The sequence below is a fragment of the Photinus pyralis genome, unplaced genomic scaffold (genome assembly GCF_008802855.1).
Source record: "Photinus pyralis isolate 1611_PpyrPB1 unplaced genomic scaffold, Ppyr1.3 Ppyr1.4_LG6, whole genome shotgun sequence".
Taxonomy (NCBI): Eukaryota; Metazoa; Arthropoda; class Insecta; order Coleoptera; family Lampyridae; genus Photinus; species Photinus pyralis.
The window spans coordinates 25,225,732-25,252,027 of record NW_022170663.1 but is presented as its reverse complement, the minus strand read 5'-3'; the positions used below and the strand labels follow the sequence as shown (position 1 = coordinate 25,252,027).

Here is a 26,296-nt window from a genome sequence, read left to right as displayed (position 1 = left end):
GGTCAAGGAGAAAAAGCGATGTTCTTCAAATTTTAGGCAGAACTCCCTTATGGTCAATTGCACTGGTAAGTGTATTTATGGCTGTGCGTGGTCTCATTTTTTGGGATATCGAGGTCGCCCAGAACGAATTTGACTCGAAAGACGTATAAATGTACTCAGAGGAATCCTCAAAAGGACGGACCGTCAACAGTTTGACGTCAGCGCTGGAAAGAATGCAAACAATCATTTTGATGATTCTGCTTTAATTGCATCGATCATCTGGATCTCCTTCGGCATCGCGCTGGGAACCACCTGAAAATGAAATTCTGTTCCACCTAATACAAACAACAGGCGGCAATATCCATGGGCCTTAAACCATAAAAACTTTGAGGTACTTAATAGGAAAGCTTTGAGGGGCATGAAAGAATTTGAAGGAGAACTTCAAGTGAATTTGCGAGCAACTTACGAAAAGCACAAATATTTACCGAAAATAATCACTGCGTTTACTACTGGGTTGTGGTCCTAATAGGAAAGAAGATTGTCCTTTCTATGGTGAAGTGATTCATGATTTCAAAAAATGAATAAGTCGTTATGATTACGACAGTCGGCACATTGCTCCACTCTTGCCACATTATCTGCGCTTTCCAGATCCTTCGACTTCTTGCCACTGGAAAAGTTCCCAGATCCTATTAAGCACCGCGAAAAGCGATTCTAAGGGCAATTACAAACCTTTCTAACGCCTTTCCAGAATCGTTTAGGTCTTTTACAGACTGGTTTGCGACTGCACAAACCTTGTCATCACAAAACTGATATTATCGAAATGGCACAACCTCGCCACTGAAACCGTTTCGCGATCGGTAAGAACAATTTGCACGCTAGCAGTGTAACACTGATTCAAATCAGTACTAGTTTTCTGCGGAGGGCCTAAAAAAACTGTAGAAATTGCACCAGGTCTTTCCAGAAAATCCTCATTTCCTTCTAGGAAGAATTCACAATACTTTAGACTGAGCTTCAGAATTCTGAAGAAGGTCTAGGAGGCTCGGCAGGACAACAAACCGGCATCTTTGGCTGTATTCCAAGAAATCTAGAGCCCAACACCTTTTAGGTGCTAAATGGGCACTTTTTACACGCAAAACACTACCGCCGTGTAGCTCCTCTTCAGACCTTTATACGCTTTGCTCCAAAACCATCTAGAAAAAGCCCAGAAAATTCTCTATAGCGCCTAAGAAGTCTCTAAAAAGCATTAAAATGTCTTGGGAAAGTCTTCTAAATACGTTCCAGGACTACGTAAGATCATGGCCACAGTAAGCGATGAGTTTTCAAAGGTTTCTATGTCCCCTTCCAGATCATTCAAGCGCTTTTCTAGTAGCTTTATATGACCTTTCTCGAACTATTTAGATTTCGCCAGATTTCTAAACCCTGATCCGGGTTCAACTATTAGGATGGGTCAAATGAAACTTTCTTGTCGGACGCAGAGGTGGAGGATGAGGGAATTTTGGAAATGAGGCATTCTTGGTCTTGTTGAGCAGTAGGATAAATGCTCTAGAAATGTAGGTGTCTACCAATTTGTAAGTGTACCAGTACCTAAGGGAGACTTTACCGCGGGTCGGGGTCTCGAAAGGGACCCCGCCAGCTATCCCTAAACAGACCTAAGCGTTCCATTGCCTTTCCAAAGGTATACAATTTTTTGGAAAGCGCCTAAAAATCATATACTATAATTATGTAGCACGTGGTTAGCTTTCGAAAACCTTATTAAACGTAAAGGTCTTTATAGAATGTAAGTAAGATACGGAGAGTCTAACTAAAATGTAGTGCAACGTAACACTGTCTAAAAAAAGAAAGTTGTACGATCCGTTGATTCAATTGTGAAGCATTGTCGTCGTCGATGCTATTAAGAGAGGGCAGTTTAACACACTTCCGCTAGTCGACTGTTACGGTGTTTTCTTACATGAACCATAATCGCGCGCATTTGATTAAAAACGCACACAAAAACAGCCTGTGTTTATCTTAAACCATTTAGGAGTTATAAGCATTTAAAATGAGCATGATTCTTATTTCTTATTTTGATAATAATAATATTACCCTGAAAAATCAGAACAATTCTTGTCCCAAAAAACTGAAAACGCTATTAACCTAGGAGAAAATTAAAGATTCGCAGGATCTGAAGACACTAAAAAATCGGAAATCCACACAGCCCGTAGATTGTTGAATTTAAAAAATCTTAAGAATTCGAAGAAAATCTGAAAAAATCGAAGAACTTAAAGAATCGAATTAATACGATGAATAGTAAGAACCTGAATGATGTAATGATGGCGGTGCGTAAAGTTTCAGCTCCCTGATACTCGCAGAATCTAAAGAAACTTGAGAAATCGATCGTATTACAATGAGAAACAATTGAAAGAAGAACGAAAGAAAAAAAAGAGAAAACCGAAGCCTGAAGAATTCAAATAGTTCATAGATTGAAGAGTTTAAAAAAGCTAAGGAATTCGAACAAATTGAAGGATCCAACGAAGCATAAAGATCTGAACCAAATAAGAAATTAAGGAATCGGAGAGTTCCAATGAATTGTAGAAACTTGGAAGGATTTCTTGAATTAAAAAAAAACAATATCGATGCAAGGTTAAGTGCCTAAAAACTGGGCTCTATAGGAATTGGAAAGTACCTTTCATTTGAAATTTCATTTGGCTCCCTAGCATGTATAGTTTAGGAGAGACACCAATTTACAGTTCCGTATTTTTCTCAATTTTTGGAAATAATACCATTTTTAGCGCATTTTTTAAGAATTAAAAGAGAAATATGAGACAACTAACTTGTCTCGGATTTTACATGTAGGTACATTCCTCTAGTGATGTTATGAAAAACTTTTGAGAATGGGGGAAAGAGATGGGGTAAATCAGAGCTGTGCAAAGGAATTGGTACAAAAGGCTTGGAAAGCCTCAAGCTCTAAAAGAGCTTGCAATTCCAAGGCTTCAAGCCTTTTCTAAAAACAGGGCTTTGGAATTTACGTCTAAAGCCTTTTCGCGTGAGCTTGGGGCTTTGGATTTCGGACAAAGAGCTTAACTTCCTTTTAAAAGAATTGAAATCACTTTTTCATTGAAAAATCCATTTTAAGGATGCAATTCCCTTTAAAGAGCTTCAATTCCTTTTTAATAGACTTGAAATCCTATTTAAAAAGGCTTCAATTCCTTATATGCCTCCCACTCCCACATCATTTTTTATTTCCAATTTTTGTGAGCTTGCACTTTGCAGTACGTAGAACTGTTAGTGCGTGCGGTGTTGTTTTCTAATGGGATAAAGTGTAAGTACCTACCTCTATCTAGAGCCTTAACTAAATTATAATACAATTATGGGTTACGTTGCGCTAATAAGCCCCCCAGGTATGATCATGAAATTGATAGAAATGGATAGAGGACACCTTAATTACATGTTATCAGTTAAAAAATTTGCGGAAGAAGCCTTACATTTTCCACAATCTTCATTCAAAGTTCACTTCATTTCGTCGTAAGTGAGGTTACATTACTCCAAATTTCATGATTGTTTTTCAGTTGGTACTGGTGTTCTTAACATTCCTGAGTGCCAACTTTAGTTAGTTTCTTAAGAGGTTATGTTATTTTTCCACGATTTAATTAACTTTAAACAATGATATACAATGTTTTTAATTATACCATAATAGCAGTAAGTAGTTCTCTACATCCTACATTGCTAAGCAGCGATCCATGGAAAATGCGAGTGATGTTCCTTCCCCTCTCGACCGTATTAGGCGGTGGATGCTAAGCGTCGATTCATATGAAACATGCAGGAAGTGTCCGGGTTTCCCCTCTCGGTGATCGATACCAAGAAATTTTTGCCACATGCAACCTTCTCTACGACATCCTTCTTCCCTAATGCATTCAAGTTTAGACTGTATAAGCTTCAAAAAGTGGTGTTATTAAAATGTCAGTCACATGGAAGTGTCGCTTATTTGGTGTTTAAGTCGAACAAAACCTAGAATTGAATTGTATATTATACCTGTTGTACTACTTTTATTACATTCTCTTAATATACACGTTAAACCCAACATATTTCATTTTAGTAGACGAAGAAGTTAACATAACCTCCTACAAAAATTTACTGTCACCTTTGTTTATTAGGGGAAAAAGAGCTGTCACATAAAATTTTTCAGTTTCACCAACTTAAGAATTACAAAATATACGTAAAATAACACCAGATTTCCAGAAAATGAGGTGAACTTTTAATTAAGATTGTGGAAAATTTAGGCCCTCTTCCGCAAATTTTTTAAATCTAAACGTGTTATTAAGGTGTCCTCTATCCATTTCTATCAATTTCATGATCATACCTGGGGAGCTTATTAGCGTAACGTACCCCAATTATGCACTAGCAAGCAAGCAAACCAAACCAGCACTTGTGCAAACCAACTATATTTATTTATTACGTTACGGCTACTGGGTCCTGTATTCTCATTATATTTTATTGCTTCACTCAACGATTTTATAAAAACGAAAAACACTTGTTAGAATAATAATCATTCATATTTTATTAGACATTTCAATTCCTTTTGCGAAGGAATTTCATTCCTTTGCCAAGGATTTCAATTTCTTTTAATTCCAAATCCCAATTCCTTTTCCTAACGGATTTCAATTCATTTTTAAAAAAAGAATTCAATTCAATTTCAAAGGGCTTTGAGCTTAAGGCTTCGTAACTTTAAGCCTTTTTTAAAGGGCTTTGGAATTTTAAGCCCTTTTCGTGCTAAGAGGAATTTGAGCTTTCCATTCACCATTCCTCTTACACGGGCTTGAGGGCTTTGGAATGAAGCCCATTGCAAAAGGGCTTTGCACAGCTCTATTTACATATTCTACCCTTCATGGTATTCTAATGAAAGGTCTCATCGAAATTAATATTGCTTTCTACAAACTATAATCTTCCTACGCGACTGCATTCTACCAGTTACCGTCCTTCTTTCTAGCCCCTTATGAAAGGAATAAAAGGAAAGGAATAAACGTTTACCAATCATAGTCTTGCTCCTCGACCCCTTATCGTGATCGATTATAATTACTTACATTTCAAAGAGTGGATTGTGGGGAAAGCGTACTTACAAAAGGCGATTGGGACATTTGGAAGAAATATATACATTGATGATGGTATAACGTTAAAGCGAAAACGGTGTGTCGGAGGGGAGTACAAAGGCAAAATGAATCATCTGAACGAGACATTCCTATCTATTGGTGCAGTCCACATTATTAACATATAATATATATAATATCGCATATTACATTCCGTCTATTGCTTTTTAGGGGGTAATTTTTGAAAAAAATAGACTAAATTTAGCTAAAATTTAAAGATTAAATAAATAAATTTAGGTATTTATTTCTGTATGTATATGTTACGCACAAATATCGAAAACGCTCAATGACGAAAATAACGCACACAACGCGTTATGGCCGCAGCTAAATGACCAAACACCGAAATTAAATATTTATACGTGTTATGGTCGTTAACTTGCTGTGGTCATTTTAGAAGAGACCACAACGCGTTTGCTCGTTTGAAGAATGACCATAATACATTGAATTATTTATTAAATGACAACACATTTAAAAAATATAAAGCATTTTGAAAATAGCATCGTGTAGACGTTATTTCCGTCTAAAGACCAAAAATTATGACGGGGCATCCTGTATATGACAAAATTTCAATTTATTGCGTGTAAATCGAGGGATTATCTAAGAATAAGCACAGAGGTGATTTTATTTGAATTTGAATTTCCGTATTTGTTGTTCGTTTTAGAATTGTTTGTAATTATGTGACGTTATTTTCAAAATGCATTATATTTTTTAAATATATTGTCATTTAATAAATAATTCAATGTATTATGGTCATTCTTCAAACAGACAGAACGCGTTGTGGACTGTGGTCGCTTCTAAAATCACCACAACGCGTTGTGATCATAAGTTAACGACCACAACACGGAAAAATATTTAATTTCGGTGTTTGGTCATTTAGCTTCGGCCACAACGCGTTGTCTGCGTAATTTTCGCTCATTGAGCGTTTTCGATATTTGTGCGTAACATATACATAATCTATTTGTGTAAATTTACAAAGCAAAAGATTTTATTTTCAAAAATGACTAAAAACATGAAACTTTAAATTAGTGTATTTCCTAAACTATATCTACATATTAAGGGGCCAAATAAAATATCAAATTAAAGGGTACTTTTATACACTACAAATATTGCCGTTGGCGAATTATTTAAAAAAAAAACAATCTGAAAAGTCAGAAATTTTTGCAGATTTTTTCCACGGAAATTTCTCCCGACGTCAGTCGCATTGACAAACTTGAATTTTTCTCTCTCTTTACCATTTAAGCAAGTCGAAAAAATAAAATCTACCGGACTTTTTGTAACCATTAAAATTCCAATGAATCAAAAAGTACTGCTATGACATACTTTGAGCAGACTTCCTAATTCACTTTTCTTTCGAAACTGCGAAAGAATTATCAACATTAAAACCAAGTGAGTACTTAGCTTTACACGTACCTATCACACGATATCAAAGCATTGCACGCACATCATGAAACAACAGTGCCATCGTTGACCAATGACAATCATTCATGATGCAAAAGTGCAGAAAGAAAATTAATAGCGTAATACAATGTCCTTGCAACCGCGCAAACACTATTACTTAGATTGCATGCTCACCATCAGACATTAAGAGGTGTGTACTTACGTTTTGGCACTCTCAAGTTTGGAAGCATGGCACTCTTCTGAAAAAAGAAGAAAATTGTGTTAAGAAAATTTAGCCAAAATGGAACGAAAACATTGAACTGCACGCATCGAATCGTAAAAGCACGGTTTCAACATATAAGAAGAGATATATTTGACATCCGTACATTATGTGGTAAACAAAATGAAAAACGGAATATAAATAGATTGTATGCAACAGGTACGTAATCACTGCATAATTTTGTAAAACTAATAAAAACATTGCATAAGAAATTATTTTTATTAGTTTGTTCTAAGAAGAGCGCTATGATAAAGGTTACCTTACGACTATTCCTACGCAATAAAAATGCACTTTGTCACGATCTTGGATTTCCGATTTTGAAGCAACTGTCTCGCTGTCCCAATAATTTTTATTAATGACGCAAGGTGTAAGGAATCATCACTTATAGAGAAGCGATGACCACAAAGGTCGCTTAAAGTGTGATAAATACAAGAATAGTCATTTTCTAAGAAAATTGTTTATTTAAAACAAGCTGTTATGAATCAATTAAATATTTGGATCATAAATAATATTTATAGGAGCGCATCATTTTTTAAATATTAATCATTAATCGTTAGTCACGCACCTATTTACAGGAAATTGAAATGATGACGCCAAAAACTAATGGTCCGTGCGCCCATTGAGAACAATGATAACGCTTATCTTTCGCTACAACAATTACAGCCGAATGGAATTTAATCTTATCGGTCTCCGCATCCACGTGTGTATAAGACCCTATTTCAAATCCAGCCAAAAGACTAGACCAATGATCATCGGCGAACAGGTGCCGTTCCTATTCCCCAAATAGCACCTGCCGGTCACAAAATTACTATTCTCAAGTGTTGGTTTCTCGAAACTTTTTAGAGGGTATTTTTTTACGTGGACGGCTTTGACCCATTTTTCCACCGAACAGATGGTCCTAAACTAACAAGTTTCATTCATGTAATCCGATCGGGCTAGATTTTTTCTATTACACGCGCTTTTTTCGTCATCGCGTAAAGGATGCGTCTCAATTGCGCATTGAGAAAATATGTTAGCCTTAAGACGAAATGAATGGTAACGGGTTGAAGGTCGCGTGTTTTATAAAATCGTGACGAGCGTGACACCAATGCTGTAGTTTCAGCGATCCAATGACATTCTTTTGTAGCCTTTATTGAAAATGTGAAAGAATAGTTCTCTGGCTGACCAGGACCCTGTATGCAATGTAGGTAGTGTATAGAGTATCACCCATATTTTTCTTGAAGAGGACCATTACGACTCCAAACAAAAATTGGGTGGCCGTTCCAAATCGTGGTAGGTTTTGAGTTATGACGTCATATGCATTAAATTTGCGTATTCTTCTAAACTATTCACACTAATCCACAAATGTTACATATCAAATGAAAGGTGTTTATTCGAATTAGTCAAATATAATCGAATATTATTTAGTTTGTTATCACTAGTTCGAGATATGACGTTATAATGGCTGGCTGGTTGGCAGCTAATGGGAACCCGTAGAAGAACGCTTGCAGAAAGCCGACGAGTGTACCGGGGCCGTGTAACTAACAATTTTAGGAACGGGGCTACCTGATGTGAGGTCGGCGACATCTGAGCGCCATCCCCGAGTGTGGTGAGATTATTTCCGATTTTGGTCCGACTGTTTCCAAATTAGTGTCGTCGGAAAGATCTTGTAGCACCCACAGCTCCTTCGTGACGGAATTTTGTTTTTTTCCCTACGGGCGAAATTAACCAGCTTTTGCAAAGCGCACGTTTTCGAGACGTAGTCGACTTTGGGCGTCCAAAAATTTTCAGAGCTCGAGATATGACGTCATAATGACCACTTCACCACTTTTATGAGGTTGACTCCCAAACGAAGCACGTTGGACGCTCGATTTATTTGAAAAAAGTGCTGTTTTGATCCCCCCTTCCACCAAATTTTTACATACATATATGTAACACCCTGTGTATGTGACGAAACTAGTAAAGACAAAGACATGCATCTGGGTTCAGGATCCATAATTCAGTATTTATTGGCTTTACGATTCAAAAGAAAGTTAAAGAGTAAATTAAAAATTTGAAAACCTGAAGATCGAGATTCTGAATCCAGGGCATAATTTATGGTTTCAAAGCCTTTTCTTAAATGAGACTAACACGTTACAGATTTGACCATCTAAGTCTAAGGCGAGTTGGGCATAAATTCGGCTCACCCCCGCCTAGTTTTTTTAAAGATATCATCGATCTTTGTTTCTATAATCTTAGATAATGAGGTCTTCCAATATGAAAGCACGCTTATCATTGGTATAGTTTTAATTATTCATAAATCGTGAGAATTAATGATCGAAAAGAGTTCTGCATGCTATAAAAATGATCCATTATCCATACATACGTTTCAGACACTGAAAACGTTGAAGCTTAAAGAAGATTTTGACGAAATTGATGTAAGTACAGGGTGGTTCAAATTAGAGGCTCACCATTGTGATCTCCGTAACGGTGAGAGATACAGTGTAGATGTGATGGGGGCAATTTTGTGACTAAAAAAATGCATTTGAAATTTTTGAAAAATCTTTGATAATTGAGATAGCGCCAAAAAACTGAAAATGTCAATTTTCGTTTTCATTGTCACTAGCTTAAACGGTCGGTCTCGGTTTTTTTCGGAGAATCTGAATCTGTTATCGGCATTTCCACAGCACGCTAGATGTAGAAGGTTTTATGGGTCAACAAAGAAAAATAATTACTTCTCACATTCTATCTTTCTACATAAATTTAAAAGAAAAATTTCACCAGTAACTAGATCTTGCTGAATCAACATGGCTATAATGGCGATGCATACAAATGATTCTTTTGTTGTCCTCTATCTCATTCCGTAAAAATCCAATATGGCGTCTATAAGAAATAAGTAAGTGGTAGCCACCTGTAGCTTCTACATCTAGCATGCCATGGAAATTCTGACAACAGATTCAGATTTTCCGAAAAAAAAAAGTGCCCATAGAAGGGGACCGTCCATTGCCGACCGTTGAAAATGAGGAAGTAGTCAAAAACAAATTTGACATTTTCAGTTTTTCGATAAAAATCTTTCAAACATTTCAAATGCGTGTTTTTAGTCACAAAAAGGGTCAACTTTGCACCCATTTAACCGCATACCGTTACATAGACCCCAATGGTGGGACACGAATTTGAACCACCCTGTACATGTAAATTCACAAATCCTCGAAGTGTATCATTGTGGTATTTTTAGTTGACTATTTCGAAGAATTTTTAAAAATTGCCGTACAATTAGAAATATTGTAAAGGAATTTCTGGGATTTCCATTTACTAATTTAGTTTTATTACAATTCTGATTCTTTTTTTTGGGCGAACTTTCAGTGAGCTTGAATCCGACTTGAATAGTAGCAGAGCAAAATTTCGACCGAACGTCAAATTTGTTTTCGACATTCAGCCTGTTTTCCCGATTAAATTGGTGCGTATTATCACGTCAACAGTCTCGAACATGCCGATAGACAGAAAAAAGTGTGATCTCTTATAGAAGCTTTTTAGTTCAAAAGCTCTAACTTCTTAAATAAGCAAGTGGCCCATACCTACCTAAAAATACCTCAAAATTCAGAGGTATAGGAGATAATCTTTTCAGTGATTTAACCCTCGGCTGTAACGTCTAGATAAAAATAATTACCGCAATGTAGGAATTAGCATGTGAACTTTGTATTTTATTGCAATTCAGACAGCCTTCGATTGACGATTACATTAATTATTCCGTGCCCTATTTGCGTGAAATCCATTTACATGGATTACGGAGTCTCTTTTTTTTTGTACCAATGAAATGAAATTCCTCAAATACGTAATCTTAGTACAACACTGATAAAAGCTTATAAGTGTAAACACTTGTAATTAGAAATATAAGCGCGATATTACGTAATTAGATTATATCATTTCATCTTCAAAACGCCTAACACACGTACACACACTACTTTTATCTAAATAATAATAATAAAGTTGAACAACCTCTAATTTTATTTATTTAAAAAGCGGCAACAGACGCATTTTTTATAGACATATCCGTGTTTTTCTACCAGTTTTTCACCGTTTACTTTACGGAAACGCCACATTAAAATTCAGCGTTGTGGTATCTAGCTGAATAAAAATTCAATTTGCATTTTTTTTTATTAAAAAAAATTATTATTGTATAATAGTAGGTCCATTTCCCATGTATTTTACAATTAAATAAGTTAAAGGGATCGCTGTCTCTTTATAGAAATAATTACTATGAAATTGTTGATAAAGATGTAGAAATACCTTCTCTTGGGTAGAATCCCACGCTACTTCTTGGTATTGCATTGTGTCATTTATGTAAGTATGTAGTAGTGGGCTAGTTTTAAGGAATGCGGTTGCCTGTGGGTGCGTGCGGGCCCGCAGGGTCTCGACCCCTGGAGGCCGCGTGATTCACATCATCGACTCCACCATATAGGGACTAGCGCCATCCCGTCCCGACAATCTTCATATTCTTTTACCATCTTAGGATTAAATAATATATGCAAATTGGAGCGAGGTTTTTGCCGAGCCGATTATGCGAAATTATTGCAAAGGACCCCGGATTATTATAACCATATGGTGTAAAACTACAAATTTTCGCATAGTTTCGTCTGGAAACCACACGATCCCCGCCTCTTACAACACTTCATCAATCATAATCTCGTTTAAATGGGCCAAATAAGTGCTTTTCCCACAGTGACAAGTTTTCAAATTTATGCGAAGATAGTATTTCACCGTAAATCGGACCTTTTTTTTTCGTTCGGGTTAGAGGGGAAGTTTTAACCTGTTCTCATAACATATACCGTATTTTATGAGCTTTTTTTTATTTGAGTAGCTGCTTTATTCTTCCTCGAGAATGTTGTACAAAGGATTTCCTGTTTCAGACTTGAGTTATAATGTTTTTTATGTATTTCGTCATACTCGAAGGGTGCTTAATTAGAGAGCAACCCGATATATCGCATTTAGAGTAGTACATCTTTTATTAACGATAAAATAAAAATAATACGATTGCATGGACTTTGGCGACGAAGATACAAAAAGCAAGAGTGCGAATTTTCTCAATCTTGCCAATAAGATCAATCTGCACCTATGGACAATTTCCCCTAACTAACGTATAGTATTATAATTATAACAAACTCGCCATCGTGGTGGATACAGCCGGTATGACTTATTTTCGAATATTCTCTGGAAGTAACGTCCGTATGTAATAAACACAAGTTAGAAGGCGTTTAATTTTTAATATATTTATATTATAAATGCATAATTATACCCTGAACAAAATTTTAAAGGGCATTTTCTTTTTATGTTTGTTTGGTATTTTTTGTAGGGGAATTTCACCTGTCAAATTTTGAAAATACATAACATTTATTTTTTTTACATTTGCAGGAATTTTAATTACATCTAATGTTCCACTCATAGGAAAGGAAACTTATAGGAAAAACAATTTAATTCCCTGGCCTAATACATGACTTCCCCTTTGAATTTCAAAGTTTAAGGGCGAAGGCTACTTCAAACAGGTGGTGAAATAATAAGATAAGTTTCCCTTTCAAAACTAGACCTGTATGAAGTTAGCCGAAGTTGCCCGAACGTCCAGTGGCGCATTTTAATAGAAATATTTAAAAAGTGGCCGCTGTGGAAGCCACGCATGGCTGTAATTTACCAGAGGGATATACAGTGCGTTCGAGATAAGAGTGTCACCTTAATATCTCGTTTATTTTATGTGACGATCTATCCGATCGCATATTAAAACTTCCAGTATCATTTCCGGTTAAATCGGAAATCTATACCATTTTTGTTTTTCAAATGTTCTTTTAAGATATTTGAAAAGAGCAGTCAATTTTCTGTATGACAAAAAATATGGGTATTGCATTTGAAAAACATAAATTGCATCGATTTCCGATTAAACCGATAGTGATACCAAAAGTTTCAATATGCTAACGGATGGATCGTAAGGTATCTCGCCAAATAAAAAAAATGATCAAAGTCCTCGTGTGAGATCGAAGGGACTTCAGCGCATTTTTGTGTGGCAGATCAGTGTTTTATTAGCCAATATTGACGCCACCATCAATAAGATCTTGCCGAAAGCTACCACGTTCACTTTGTCGGTACCATTTTCTCACTTACCGTGCACTTGCAATTCGCGTTTGAAGTTTTGACTCCACCATCAGTAAAATCCTTTGGGGGTTACCATATTCCCTTTGTCGACACCCACTTCTGATCACCCGCAACAATTCGGATTTGAAGTTTCGACTCCACCATCAGTAAGATCTCGTCGGGGGTTACCACATTCCCTTTGTCGATACACAGTTCCGACGTCCCGTTCATTCGTAATTCACATTTTGGTAGATTTCGCTAAAATCCCGGCATAAAATCGTATTCAACTTTTGGGTACTTCACATAGCTCGACCTTCTATTAGTGACACGAGAAAGAGAGACCGCGATTCGCGCTGTAAGAAACTTTTGGGCGCCCAAAGTCGACTACCCCTCGAAGCGCGCCGCGCAAAAGGTGGTTTATTTCGCCCCTAGGAAAAAAAACAAAATTCCGCCACGCAGGAGTTGTGCGCGTTGACAAGATCTTCCCGACGACACCAATTTGAAAACAATCGGAGAAAAACTGTAGAAGAAGATAGATAAAAACTGAAAAATCTCCAGGTTAGTATAATACGCTCGGGGATGGCGTCCAGATGTCGTCGACTCCAAATCTTGTAGCCCCATCCCTAACGTTCTTAATTACACGGCCCCGATAGTTACATGTACACTCCTTGTCTTTTTACAAGCGTTTTTCTACGGGCGCGCATTTACTGCCAGCCAGCCGACCAGCCAGCCAGCCAGCCAGCCAGCCAAAGTGAGATTAAAAGCTACTTTTTACCAAAAAAAATTTTTGCAAAAATGCGCTAAAAATATTGAGCCGACCCTCTTATCTCGAACGCACTGACGTAGGAAAAAAAATCGTTTAACCCCCACGCAAAAAAAGGGTTCAAATTGCAATCCTTGTCAAAATGTTTTATGCTTACGGTATGTGCCTATTTGAGTTTAGAAATATATCGTCAAATCAATTAGCCCCCCCCCCTGTGCCTATTTGAGTTTAGAAATATATCGTCAAATCAATTATCCCCCCCCCCCCCCCAATTAATTTATTTTATACTTAAACGACGATATTGCATACTGTTTCTCTCGGTTTCTATTGTGCTGAATGATGCTTTTCTGCTCATGGTTTGCATTTGATTTCGGAAATACTTTCAAAAATCGCCCAAAATTAAACTTCATACTTAAACGAGAGTCTTCACTTTTAGAAATATTTCTAAAATCAAGGCAAACATTCGTTCATTTTTGGGGTAACGGGGAGGGGGAGGAGATAGTGAACGAACCAATGTTCTACGTTTGTTTAAACTAGAAAGGATTCTTTTCATATTTAGTGTTATATAAACTACCATCAACAACGAATGATACCAATTATAACCATAAAAAGAGATTCTCATCCAGCATCAAGTCAGTATTTTTGATTTTGGAGGACTTTTTGACATTTAAGCCAAATGAGCCACAGTTACAGGGCTGACAAGAAAAGCAGTCAAACGTTGTTATGAAAAATCTTGATACTGGTTATCATAGGGAAATGTGGTATCAAACGACAGAGGTTTTCATCTATATTTCGAAAATTTAATCAAATACAGGGTGGTCTATTGAAAATAAAAGTTGCTATCCACATCCGCTGAAACCGAAAGTGAAACAATCAGGATAATATTTTCTTTCCGCAGATCATGAAAAACTATGTTGGTATGCACATTTGCAGATTTAAACTATCAATAAAAACCCTGAGAGCCTTTTCCGCGGGCGAGATCCCGGAAGTGGAAAGTGGTATTTTGCAATTTGTAGTAAAAGTGTAGGCGAAATGTTCGAAATAAAAGTTGTACGGAATCAAAAAATAAACAACTTTCGTAGGTATCTACTTTTTTTTCACATAATCTCAAACTTTCCGAGAAAAACCGGAAAAGCTGTTTTTTTTCGTTTTCTATTCATATATTTTTGCGAACATAAGCCACATGGGTCTGAAATTAAGAGGAAACATGGCATTGTGTATGACAAAAAGAAGACAATTCTTTGGGATCGTACAATTGGGCTGTGTCCGAGGTATTCACGATTCTCGAAAAAAAACCATGCCATTTCAAAATTTTAAGGGACAAGTATAGTGGAAAGATGCAGGGAAGAGGAATACCAAAGGGCAAAGGTTCTTATGCAATGCTCGAAGAACTTTTACAAACGTTATCAGTGTAAACTTGCTTTCTTAAAGTGTTAACTGTAGATCTTTCCGATTGCAGAACAATGTGTCACTTTTCCTAATTCTGAATTTATATATAATTTCATCTCTCCATTGTGAACTTGGGAAAGTATTACGTTCAGAGTCCCGAGAGGGTTCAGTGAGTTTGCGACACTTTTATAAAGTATCTCCGTATCTGTTAGTGCTATCAAAATAGTAATATAGGCGTCATGTGCTCTTTTTTGGTAAAACCAAGGGGAAAATATCACTGTAAAATTTTGGTATACACTAGTAGCATTTTCAATAATTTTTTAGAATACATATTTGGATATTTTGGAATCCAAACAATTTTTTTTTCTAAAACTTCTTGAGAACTTTTTCCCCGAACGAATATGTACCACATTTTATACCATTTTGAGGATTTTCTAGAATCTAGAAAGTTTAGAATTTTAGTGTACACAAAATTTGAAGGGGTCGACTCCTCACGTAAAATTTAAAATGGTAAAATCAAAATTTGAAAATATTAACTCGTTTACAGATACAGGGGCAAATAAAAAATGGTTAATTTTAGAAAGGCCCTATATTTTCCTAGTTGAAACAGATCAAAAATGTTTATTACAAAAGATTCTTTATAATGATTGCTGAAGGGGGTCAGCAACAAAAGTTTTGGTGTTATATTTTTGAAACGAATTTAATATGCTACCTTTACAGAATAAGATAGTGTTCCATTAAAAAAAATTATTACTCAACTATTTACTTATACTATTTTGAAAACGGCAAATCAAAAATTATGAATATTATGATAAAGAAACTTTTGTAGTAACATTTTTCTGTCTCTGAACTAAGAAAATATAGGATCATTTCGAAATTGACAATTTTTTTCAAAGAAATTTGTTGAATTATAAACATTTCTCTTATCCCTTCAGAGACCTTCCTAATTAAAGAAAAGATTAAAAACACCCTCAACAATTTTTTGCCAACCTTAGACCCAATTGTGAGGTAGGTGCGCGATTTACGTATGAAGTAAGGACAGTGCATAAAATGAGCACAGTTCTTTCAGTGGAAGCACGCCCACTTGTTGCTTCCCGCAGAATTAACCCTTACAGTAAAATCCGAGACACGTGCGGCATCTGATATGTGCAAAAGTTGCAACGGTTCGTAGTTGATTAGACAGACGCGATTTAAGTTTGTGCGGGTTAATACCAAAATAATTAGCTATTTTGCAGCCCAGACACGTCCTGGCATCGGTTAAAAATTTCGAGTGATTGTCAGCATTCCCGTGAGAATTTCATACACCCAAAGTACACTAACGAACGTCCTTTTTTTTCAAATCTGGGATTTCGAGCTTATACACTCGTAAAGGATTACAGGATTAACAACGTAAATGGCAATTATATCGACATATCCTGCCGAAAAGTGTCGGAACATAATAGTAGCAAAATCATAGTACAAAAACAGATTTGAGCAAACAAAATGGATGCAAGCGCGTTTTTCGTCGTTCTTGTTCCAATTGATCACGATTTATCTTCTAGGTCCTAAACTTTTCCAAAAGAAATTGGTGAGTAAACAACGGTATCCTTTGTTACAGTCTAAGGTACCAAAAATGTAATAAAAAAAACACAAGTATAAGTCTGAGTTTATTGATAATGCGATTTGTTCTCGTTCCTTTTATTCACATATCCGCCATATAATGAATGAATAAATTTTCAGCTACAAGTAAAACGAGGATTTTCAGTGAAAACCAACGGAAGACGAAAAGAACCATACACGAGCGATTACTATTGCAAGGTGTCTTTTCTCATCTCCAATAATTTTTTGTAGTTTCGTTCGATATTGCAATTCAAACGTGGACGCACCCCTCCTGTTTAGGTAGCATGATTTTTAAAAACTTTATAAATTTTGGAAACTTCCGAATTTTTTTTGAATAGTGAATCACTCAAATCTATAATTATGTACCACGGATTTTCCCCCCCAAAAAAAGAAATGTTGGAAATAGTTCTACTTTTACATACAATTGTCGGGAGTGTTTTTTTGGAGTCCATCTATCGATTTCTTTACCCTAAGCTCACTAGCTACCGACTTAGAGCTTCCTCAAAATTACAACTTACAATTTTGCTGTCTTTATTCAAATTTCTGACTAGACCTAGACTGATTTCTAGACGTTAAATTGAAACCGAATTCTTTCAGTGGTTCTTGATCCTGCTGCAATTTCAGGTTGTTCATTACCAACTACATTGTGAAGGAGTTCAACGTTTTGCAGTTTTTGTATATCAAGCACAATTTACTTATTTCTATTTTATGACGACGATGGTTGGATTTCAGATGACAAATATAAATTTCTCGTTGGAAAATAAAGTGGGATTTATCTGTAGAGATCAAATTCTGTGTATCATCAACTTCCTTTCACTTAGTCCATGAGAAATACAGTACTTGCTTTACAAAGGGAAATTAATACAGTAGACATGCCTGTGGCATCATATTGAATACCTTCTGTCCTTTCTGTCTAAATTTAAAGGGGAGTTTACAATGAACCCGATGTTTGACTTCTTAAGACTTAAAGTAAAACATTTGTAATACTTTTTTGAATTAATAACGATATTTTTCTTTTTGCTGCAGTTGGCGGCATTTTCTTCACATCCGGAGGATCCTGAGCCATTAATCCTCTTCGGGAGCATTGTTTGTTACAGTTACTTTTGTGTTTTTGCATGCGGTTAACCATAGATTGGAATTGTTTTCCGCATGCTTTACATACTACTTTTTTATGTACTCATTTCTCACACATTTAATAACATAATTTTAGTCCAGGCTATATAGTAATATTAAAAAAAAACTAGTTCCCTATACCAACCGGGTTTTGATGTAGGTAAAGTGATTCGACCCGCGTAGCTCAGATGAGTTCACGTTAATAGCTCTAACTTTGGCTACAAAGGTCCTGGGTTCGAATCCCAGGTAAGGCATGGCTGTTTGTGATTATATAGTGCGTTGAGTAGCTAATTAGCTAACACTCCGCCCACTATAAAATAAAGGCAATTAAAAAAAAATCGGGGAAAGAAATTAAAACAGCTGAATTTTGTTGCGGGCGAAATCCTGGGGGTTGAGAAGGGTACACAGTAATATTTTGCAATTTGTAGTATAAGTATCAGTTTTAAGTGAAAATGTTCCAACTAAAAGGCGAGGGGAATACAAAAATGAACAACTTTTGTATCTGCATTTTTTTTTTCATAACCTCAAATTCTCCGAGAAAAATATTTTTTATCGTTTTCGAGATAAAGGCTGTTGCATTTTTAAGAAAGTGTTAAGGCTTGGTGCTTCCCATCTTGTATAGATTTGTCTGAGAATCTAAAAATCGAATAAAATACAGGGTGTCCCATTTAGAATTTTCAAGATAGGGACTGTAGATCGCTTTTGAGACACCCTGTATAATCCAACTAAATTTGAAAATGTGTGTTTAGGCCACACTAAGCACTTATTTTGGCAAAACCTGATAGAAAGTGAATTACAAGGAGTCAAAATGTAATTAATAATAACCCGGTATGCTACTGGTCACAAATTTAAAAGTACGTAGATTGGTTTGACTTTCTATAATTTTGGATACCATAAAGTTTCTTGTTGTTTTGAAGATATATTCAGAGTTCCAGACAATTATTTCACCCTATATATTAAAATGTGTATAAATTTTATTGGTGTCTTTATGAAGTGATAATCCTAAACAGGATTTTATAATACGTCCTTATGTCCATGTGGATATCTAACATATTTGTTGCTGCATAATCGTTGCTAACTTCACATAAAATATGCGAAACCTATTGCTGGTTGGTTATTGGTAGATAAATTTAGACGAGTCAAGAACATGCTGAAATATGTACGATACCGTTTACACCACTAAAATAGTATATTAAAGTACAAGTGTCATTTGACACGAAGATTGTCGCACGAGGTAGTTTGCCGCATAAGCCGCGTAGCGGCGAATGCGGCAAAAGCCGAGTGCGACAAGTAGACAAATGACACGTGTGCTTTATACTATTTTTTCTATTTCGACTTTTATTTTAAATAATAAATTATACAAATTATAAATATTGCCTTTAGGCGTTGTTAGGTAATTTTAAACTATCATTCAGTGTATGTTGGTAATAGACACAATTCATTTATTTTCACGTTGGCTAACCTGATTCCTGTATTTTCAAACTTCAAACTTTTAATTAGGTATTTGGTCATAATTCCATTTTGCGGCAGTTACGATGAATACGGATGACAAACACGTCTCTTGTACCCCATCGGAGATCCAAGAGATTACCAATGAAGCGACGTTAAATTTACTGCCTGTAAAATCGAAAGTAAAGTACGAAGAGTACAAAATTTTTGAAAACTGGCTCACCGAGAAGGGGAGTTCAAAAAGTAAGCAAGAATGTACTGCTGGCATATTTTACTACGCTAAGTAAAAATAAAAAAAAGTTCTACCCTTTGGAGTATATATTCAAAATTAATCGGAATTAATACAATCGGTCAAGTTCCTCGTACGTTATTTACACTTTACAGGTTATGTTTAGTTTTGATTTGACGGATACCGTTGACAGCAAAAAAGCAAGGGGTACCAATCCAACAAAATAAAAAAATAATGCGTTTCTATTTCTTTCGGCATCATTTCTGTCTAGAAACGCACGCAAACTGGGCCAATCAAGTACGGTTTCGGTATTGTTTCCACATCGAAATAGAAAAAATAATTTTTTGTTACTTACTACTGTGCTTGTTTGTTCTTCATAAATGCAATCGGTCGCAAAATGGACAGTCAGTTCGTAAAACTCTGAGTTTCTTTCTATAAAAAAGAAAATGATTACGATCGGAGAATTTGACTGCGAATAGTTCAAGGAATTGACGAAGATCCTAATTCTTTCAAAAACATCTTCTTCATCGAAGATTTTACTTTTTTCTTAAACGGATTCCCAAACAAACAGAATTGGAGGTACTGGAACAACGAAAATCTACACTTTTTTGAGAAGATCGCACCCAATTTCCGCAGAAAATTAATCTTGGGCAGGTATGTTTAGAAATAAAATTATTGGGCCGATATTTCTACAAGGAAATTTAACGGGGGAATTACATCAGGATCTATTGGAAGAAACAATAACCCGATTATATCATAGTAAATCCCAGTCAGAATAGGAAAAATAAAGGAACTAAATTCATGTATTACCAGTTCCTTCGGAATTGTGTAAGGGACGTTTCCCTATTCAACATTAAATAGAGTCCCCCCGACTACCGGTTGTGCTAAAGGGGTGGAGGTCTCCCCCCTCCCCCTCTAGCACACCCGATAGTCGGGGGGACTTTATTATATGTTGATCAGGGAATCTTCTGCTACACATTTCCGAAGGAATTAGTAATACATGATTTAGTTCACCTATTTGTCATTTTTTGGTCTATTCTTACTGGACTAAGTTCATAACACTCCACCTGACAATTATTCACGAGTTAAGACCCAGAGCACTGAATGCAAACAAAATACAAGACACTTGTTAATGTCGGTGAATTAACAATTCGCTTTCTCCGTTACGATGCACTATTATTGTTAAAAATCCCCCTAACCTTTGAAGCGTATTGATAGATGGCTCGATCTATTGATGAAATTTATCCGCGCAAATTGCCAGCGCCTTGATTTTTGGCTGTTAATCTTTCATTTTCTTCGTAAGCCGTATCCACGTACACGTTGATTAAAAAAAAACAGCTGAAAGCGTTAAGGTAGAACGCACGGAATTCTAATTGCCATGTTCCCAATATATTGATCTTTGGCGATTGGATCATAATTTGGAAATAGTTTAGACCAATTCACCTGTGCTCCTAGTGAGGTTATACATTTGCCTTCTTCCATTTTTATCGTAAGTACCGCCATGTGCATTTCGGATATTTAGAGTATCCCTTCTTTAGGTTTCGACTGTAATTTGTTGTACTGTACTTTCGATCGACAATTGCTGCTTCATCTACGAGGTAAGAGGTAGGTAGGTCAATTTTATGTCATAAAGAAGAGGGTTACCTTTGATTTCTTTTAGGGTGCATGTTCGGGATACGTTTTACGTTACATACGATTCTTGTTCGACTTACAAGTTTTGTAACCTTGGGTTAAAATGCTGTGAGAGAGATCACCGGATCATGAAGGGGATTTAACATTGAGAATCGACCCTCATAAGGGACAATTTCTGTAACTCTTTAGCGTCATACTTGATAACTACTTTGCCCCTTCAAGGGCTATTACATTTAAGTATTTATGAACATCAGTGCCTACTCAGTATCCTTCCCATCTCGGCTATGTTACGATCGAGTTTGAAACGCAAATGTTGTTGGAGACCACCACTTCCTTCATAAGGAGGGGGTCAATTAAGTACCGTACCTGGTATAGAAGTAGACTACGAGTACAGCGAGGCTCTTCAGTCATTAATCAACAAATTATATATACCGAGCCCTGCGGCTGGTGAGGTTTTTTTTACTGTTTTCAGATTTGGATGCGAGAAGTGAGCTCATTTCTTGGAGTCAACGTCTAACTTTATTCAAGGAGTCGCCTTATGTTTTACTTGGTCCTATACGTGCCCGGAATATCAATTTATTTGTGGAAAGTAGTTTTAAGATTCAGTAATTAATTTTTAATCGTTATTAACTTGGGATTTATTCTTTTGGGAGAAGTTAATTAATTGGGAGTTTTCTTGGAAGTCTCCAAAGTTGGAGATACTTTGATTAGCATGGCGCCACAGTTATGAGTTATGACTTATGAGGGGGAGTGAAGTAGCATTCGCTCTTTGGCAGGCGACACGTATAAAGCAGCAATTTGGTATTTTAAAAGCGGGTTGGTCCGATAGTTCAGGGCAAAGTAAATTATAAAAGTGAGTGCAAGAAAAGAAGTTTACTGGCAAATTTCTTCGCGAAAAAATAGCAACGTTGTAATAAATTTACTAAGAAGACACACTTCAGCTTCATTATCGACATCATAAAACCTCCCATTGGTGAATGGAGATTTGAATAATCACCAGCGAAGTATTAGTTACTTTTTTTACAGGACCGCTTTAATATGTCTTAATTTTAGCAGGATCTCCATTGGAGAAAAGCAATGTAGACATCCCAGTGTGCAAAACCACTACGTGAAGTCTACCCTCGAGTCTACCAGAGAGAAATTCGAGACGAGGCGACAAAAGGCTCCGCCCGCTTGAGGTCAGCGTCTGCTACCATTGCAACAATTAAAAAGGTACATTGTTTCATTACCTACATTTGATAATGAAAAAGAGTGAACTAAATTAACTGATTTGTGTGCGTTTTATCGAACGTTTATTTGCAGATCCTGTATACAGTTTTGTATTGTTGTCTGTCCGTCCGTATACGAATCGAGAACAGGAAAAACCGAGGGAAAAACTGTGCGCTCAGTATAATAGAAATCAACATATTTCATTCTCTAGGTCATGTATCGAGTTCGGACTATCGCTAGACTATTCCCAATAGCTCTTAGATACGTAACAATTCAATATATGGGATCGAGGTCAAAAGTTTTAGAACAAAATGTACCCAAATTTATTCTTTACACAAGAATTTGGAGTTGTGAAAGCTTTCAAGTGCATTAAACGCATCAACCGCGCGTGTATGATTCAAAGACTTTTTCTGAGGTCACGTGTATTTTGATCAAAACATGCCAAAATCGTTATTCACGCACCAAGATCGTTGGGAAAAAGACTAAGAGCATTATCTCAAGACATGGACATGACTTTCAGGCATTTTTGAGGGCCACATGGATTTTGATCAAAACATGTCAAAATCGTTATTTTTACACCAAGATCGTTGGGAAAAAACCAAAAGCATTATCTCAATGCCCAAGACATAAACTTGATACATTTCTGTTTACTATATGAATTTTGCAAGGTTAAAATAAATGATTGTTAAAAATGTAATGACGGCGGATCCTTTGATATTTCGTTGAATCGGTTTATTTCAATTAAATTTAGGGCGTTGGTCTTTTAGGGTGGCTGCCAGAATTTTTGTTTTCATTATTTCAAGATTTAATAATAATAAACGTATTTAAGTTTTTATTAACTTTTTGGAATTATTGCTATTCTACAAAAAGGAATGTAAGAAGAGCTTTTGGATCAAAGAGAGGTCTGCATGAGAATTACATAAACCCAAACTTTTCCAAATTTTGGTTACAAATTATTGACAATGAATTAAATATCAGTGAAAGCGAAGTGAACTACATTCTTTCCTCTTTTAAACTATTTTTACCTGAGCTAGCTGGAAGTGAAAGTATGTACATACAAAAAGGCAAAGTTTCAAAAGTACTTCAGCAACATCATAAGACGAATAAATTACAAGAATTTACACTACACGAGAAAATCTTCAACCCTTTACAAAATGCCAATATAAATTTGCACCCCTCCACGGGGTAGAATTACCGAACCATGCTTTAATTTGTAACCTACGCACTTTCGGTTATCATGCCCCATCTAATATTTGCATTCGGAGTAAATAAATAATGCAATTTGTTCCCATTGGAAAAAGTTTAAATTCATTCTTAGAATTTTAGTCATTTAAATTAATTCATGGCAACGCTGCAAGGGATGCTTAGTACCGCAATCGAGCATGCACCGCACTGCGCCAGGAGGGTCGTGTATAATTGTCGTTTTTTTAAAAATTGAAACTCACATTTGATTTTGTGGGGGGAGGAGAGGGGGGGGGAGCTAAAAATTTTCAATAAGCTTCCCCCGAGCTGTCTACATGGACATGACTTTTGCAATTTTAGATTTTTTGCACAATTACAATCGATGCTTCTGTTTGAAATGGAACTCCCTCTGTACCTATAGTAACGCAAGCACCGAAGTTTCTAAAAAAATACTGTTCTGGTTCTTGAACTATGAAAATTACACTTAACGAAACTTTTACCAAGAGCCACAATCTAGAACACTGTAGTTCGTTGGTCTCGCAACCCTTCCAAAACAACTGTTCAAACAAATATAGAGAAGGAGCTACCAACACAGACTGACGGACAGAAAGTCCGAATGACCAAAATTAATTTAGTCAGAGCAGAGTAGCTGGAGAATTGCTCAAGAAGATCAACGAAACTCCAGAAACGTGCAGATTGTAAAGACCTTAACCTGCAATCCAAGAATCCGCAGAAATTTTGGCTAAATGATATGCAGAAACTGTTCATGGATAAACACTTGGACGAATTTACAACGGCTAATAAATAGCGTGGATCCCTTTTTGAAGAAAATCCTAAAGCCAGTTACGAGGTTTTGAGTTACGTCAACAAAGCCGGTGCCAGAGCATCCCTGTTCTGAAGTAGTGAAATAAAAGGATCACTTTCGTGCAGTAAATTGTTCCATTACAGCCAAAATGGACCCTCTAATATTTTACCTACTTAATGCATAAAAATGATGGTTTTATAACAATGATTTGGTATAATTGCGTTGATCCAAAGTATAGTGGCTAAAGAAAATTATCCCTTGAAGGATTACATCATCGCGATTTTACTCGAGACAAAAGATGAAGAAAGTACGGTACTTTTCGGAATATTCGCGATTATTGGGTACCTATTTACAAATTCAACTAGCTATATCACCCAATGCACGATCATTAAGGGATGATTTGTCACGTTTTTCCGCTAGTTTTTTTGCCGAAGAAACATCGCTATACCTAAAAATTTTCCATTGACGTACGTGTTTCAAGGCCAAATACAAATTGACCAAGGAGCGTTTCGAAGTAATCTCAAAAGAAATACGGTACGACGCCAGATAATCGCGTTATATATTTATCCAAAGATATCAGTCGGTCTGTAATTGTGCCGTTTTGCAAGCGAAAGAATTTATGGAGTGCATGTTGACGCAAATTTAGGACAGAAAATATTTATACAGTGGATTAGTGTGTGCGCAATCCTTATATTGCCAATGAGTTACATCACAATATCAAGCGCCTCGACGCGATCTATGGAGACACGACGTGATAATAAAGTGATAAGATGTTTTAAAACACAAACAGCGACATACATTTGCGTCATTCCATTAACACAACATGACGAGACCATTTAAATTTTTAAAGTGCTCCAATTACGAATTTTATCAGTTTTTTTTTTCGAAAAAATTCCGACGCGAAATCTGTTTAGATTCGAAATGTGTATCGAATTTTTGCACGATATTAACGATTTATAATGATTCAAGAATATGCCCAAGTCTAAGGTCATCGAACTCGAACAAGTACACTGTCTAGATATGTCACACATAAATAAGCGTATTAACACCATTATATAAATGTTTTAATACAGCTGTATGTAGATGTATCGATTTCCTTATTAGTAAGTGCGACAATTTCAAAATTCCTCCTCCGAGATGTAGGAAATGAAAAAATGATGCACCTGATGCATCGCGTTTTGACACGAAGTGACGGTCGAGTGCGAATTTGGGGTAAATGTTCGAATCGTGAGAACTGCTGCATGAAAAAAATTGGCGAATGACTAGCGGTAATTCGATGGGCCAGACGAGACTCTCCTAAACAGGGCCCCTGTCTAGGCTAGACAGCGCTCCCACATCATTACAATTATAATCTTGCAAGTTCCTAGACCCGAAAAACTAAAATAAAAGTAGACACTGTAAACGATTTATCTGCAAGTCCAATTGGAAGTCCAAAGACCGCTCGCATACATTGCCAAACTGTCAACGGGACTTTTGTGGAATTTCGCAAAACGAAAAATGAACATTTAATGCGGAAGAAAAGGGGATGAAACAGTTTTGCGATAAATTTTAAAAAAGTAACCCTGGAATAACGTCCAAAAATTCGCAATAAATTAAAAGGGTAAATAAATTTTTATGACAACTTACATTGAACTACGTGCTACTCCAAATCGTCGAGGGAGGCCCTGAATTTTTAAGGTGGTCCAAGAGAGCGAGAAGCACTAACATTCTCAACGGCACGGAATTTGCGACTAGGAAAATGAAATGCTTTGCAAACTGGCAAGACCGCATAGCAACTGGTAAACTTACGTTCTAAAATTCAATTCCTAAACTTTAAATAAGAGAAAGAAAGATAGCTAAATAACGTTTGCGTTTTAGTAGATCGTATCACATCACGAACTCGTGAACGCTGTGGTGGGAAAACGCGACCTTCCTTAAAGGAAATTTAACATTATTTACACCCCCGACGTCATTCCGGCACATTTTATGATTCAAATTCGACGCCGTTACCTCCCTTTACCCTTCGAGACCAAAAAGAATCACAATTTTAGCGTCTTTCGTGCCGAAATTATCGCTCAAAGACGCAAAAGTCGGACCATGGACTGGCGGGACGAAC

The 26,296-nt window shown here is 36.3% G+C and overlaps 1 long non-coding RNA gene across 1 annotated transcript in view; it reads right to left on the bottom strand.

Moving 5' to 3' along the window:
• Window positions 1–25,973, bottom strand: part of LOC116174384 — a 37,411-nt gene extending 11,438 nt beyond the window's left edge. The window contains exons 1-3 of the long non-coding RNA XR_004146102.1: window positions 25,828–25,973; window positions 19,729–19,805; window positions 6,700–6,736 (exon numbers count right to left, since the gene is read on the bottom strand). This is a non-coding gene — a long non-coding RNA (uncharacterized LOC116174384). The remainder of the gene's footprint in view (window positions 1–6,699; window positions 6,737–19,728; window positions 19,806–25,827) is intronic.
• Window positions 25,974–26,296: the final 323 nt, after the last annotated feature.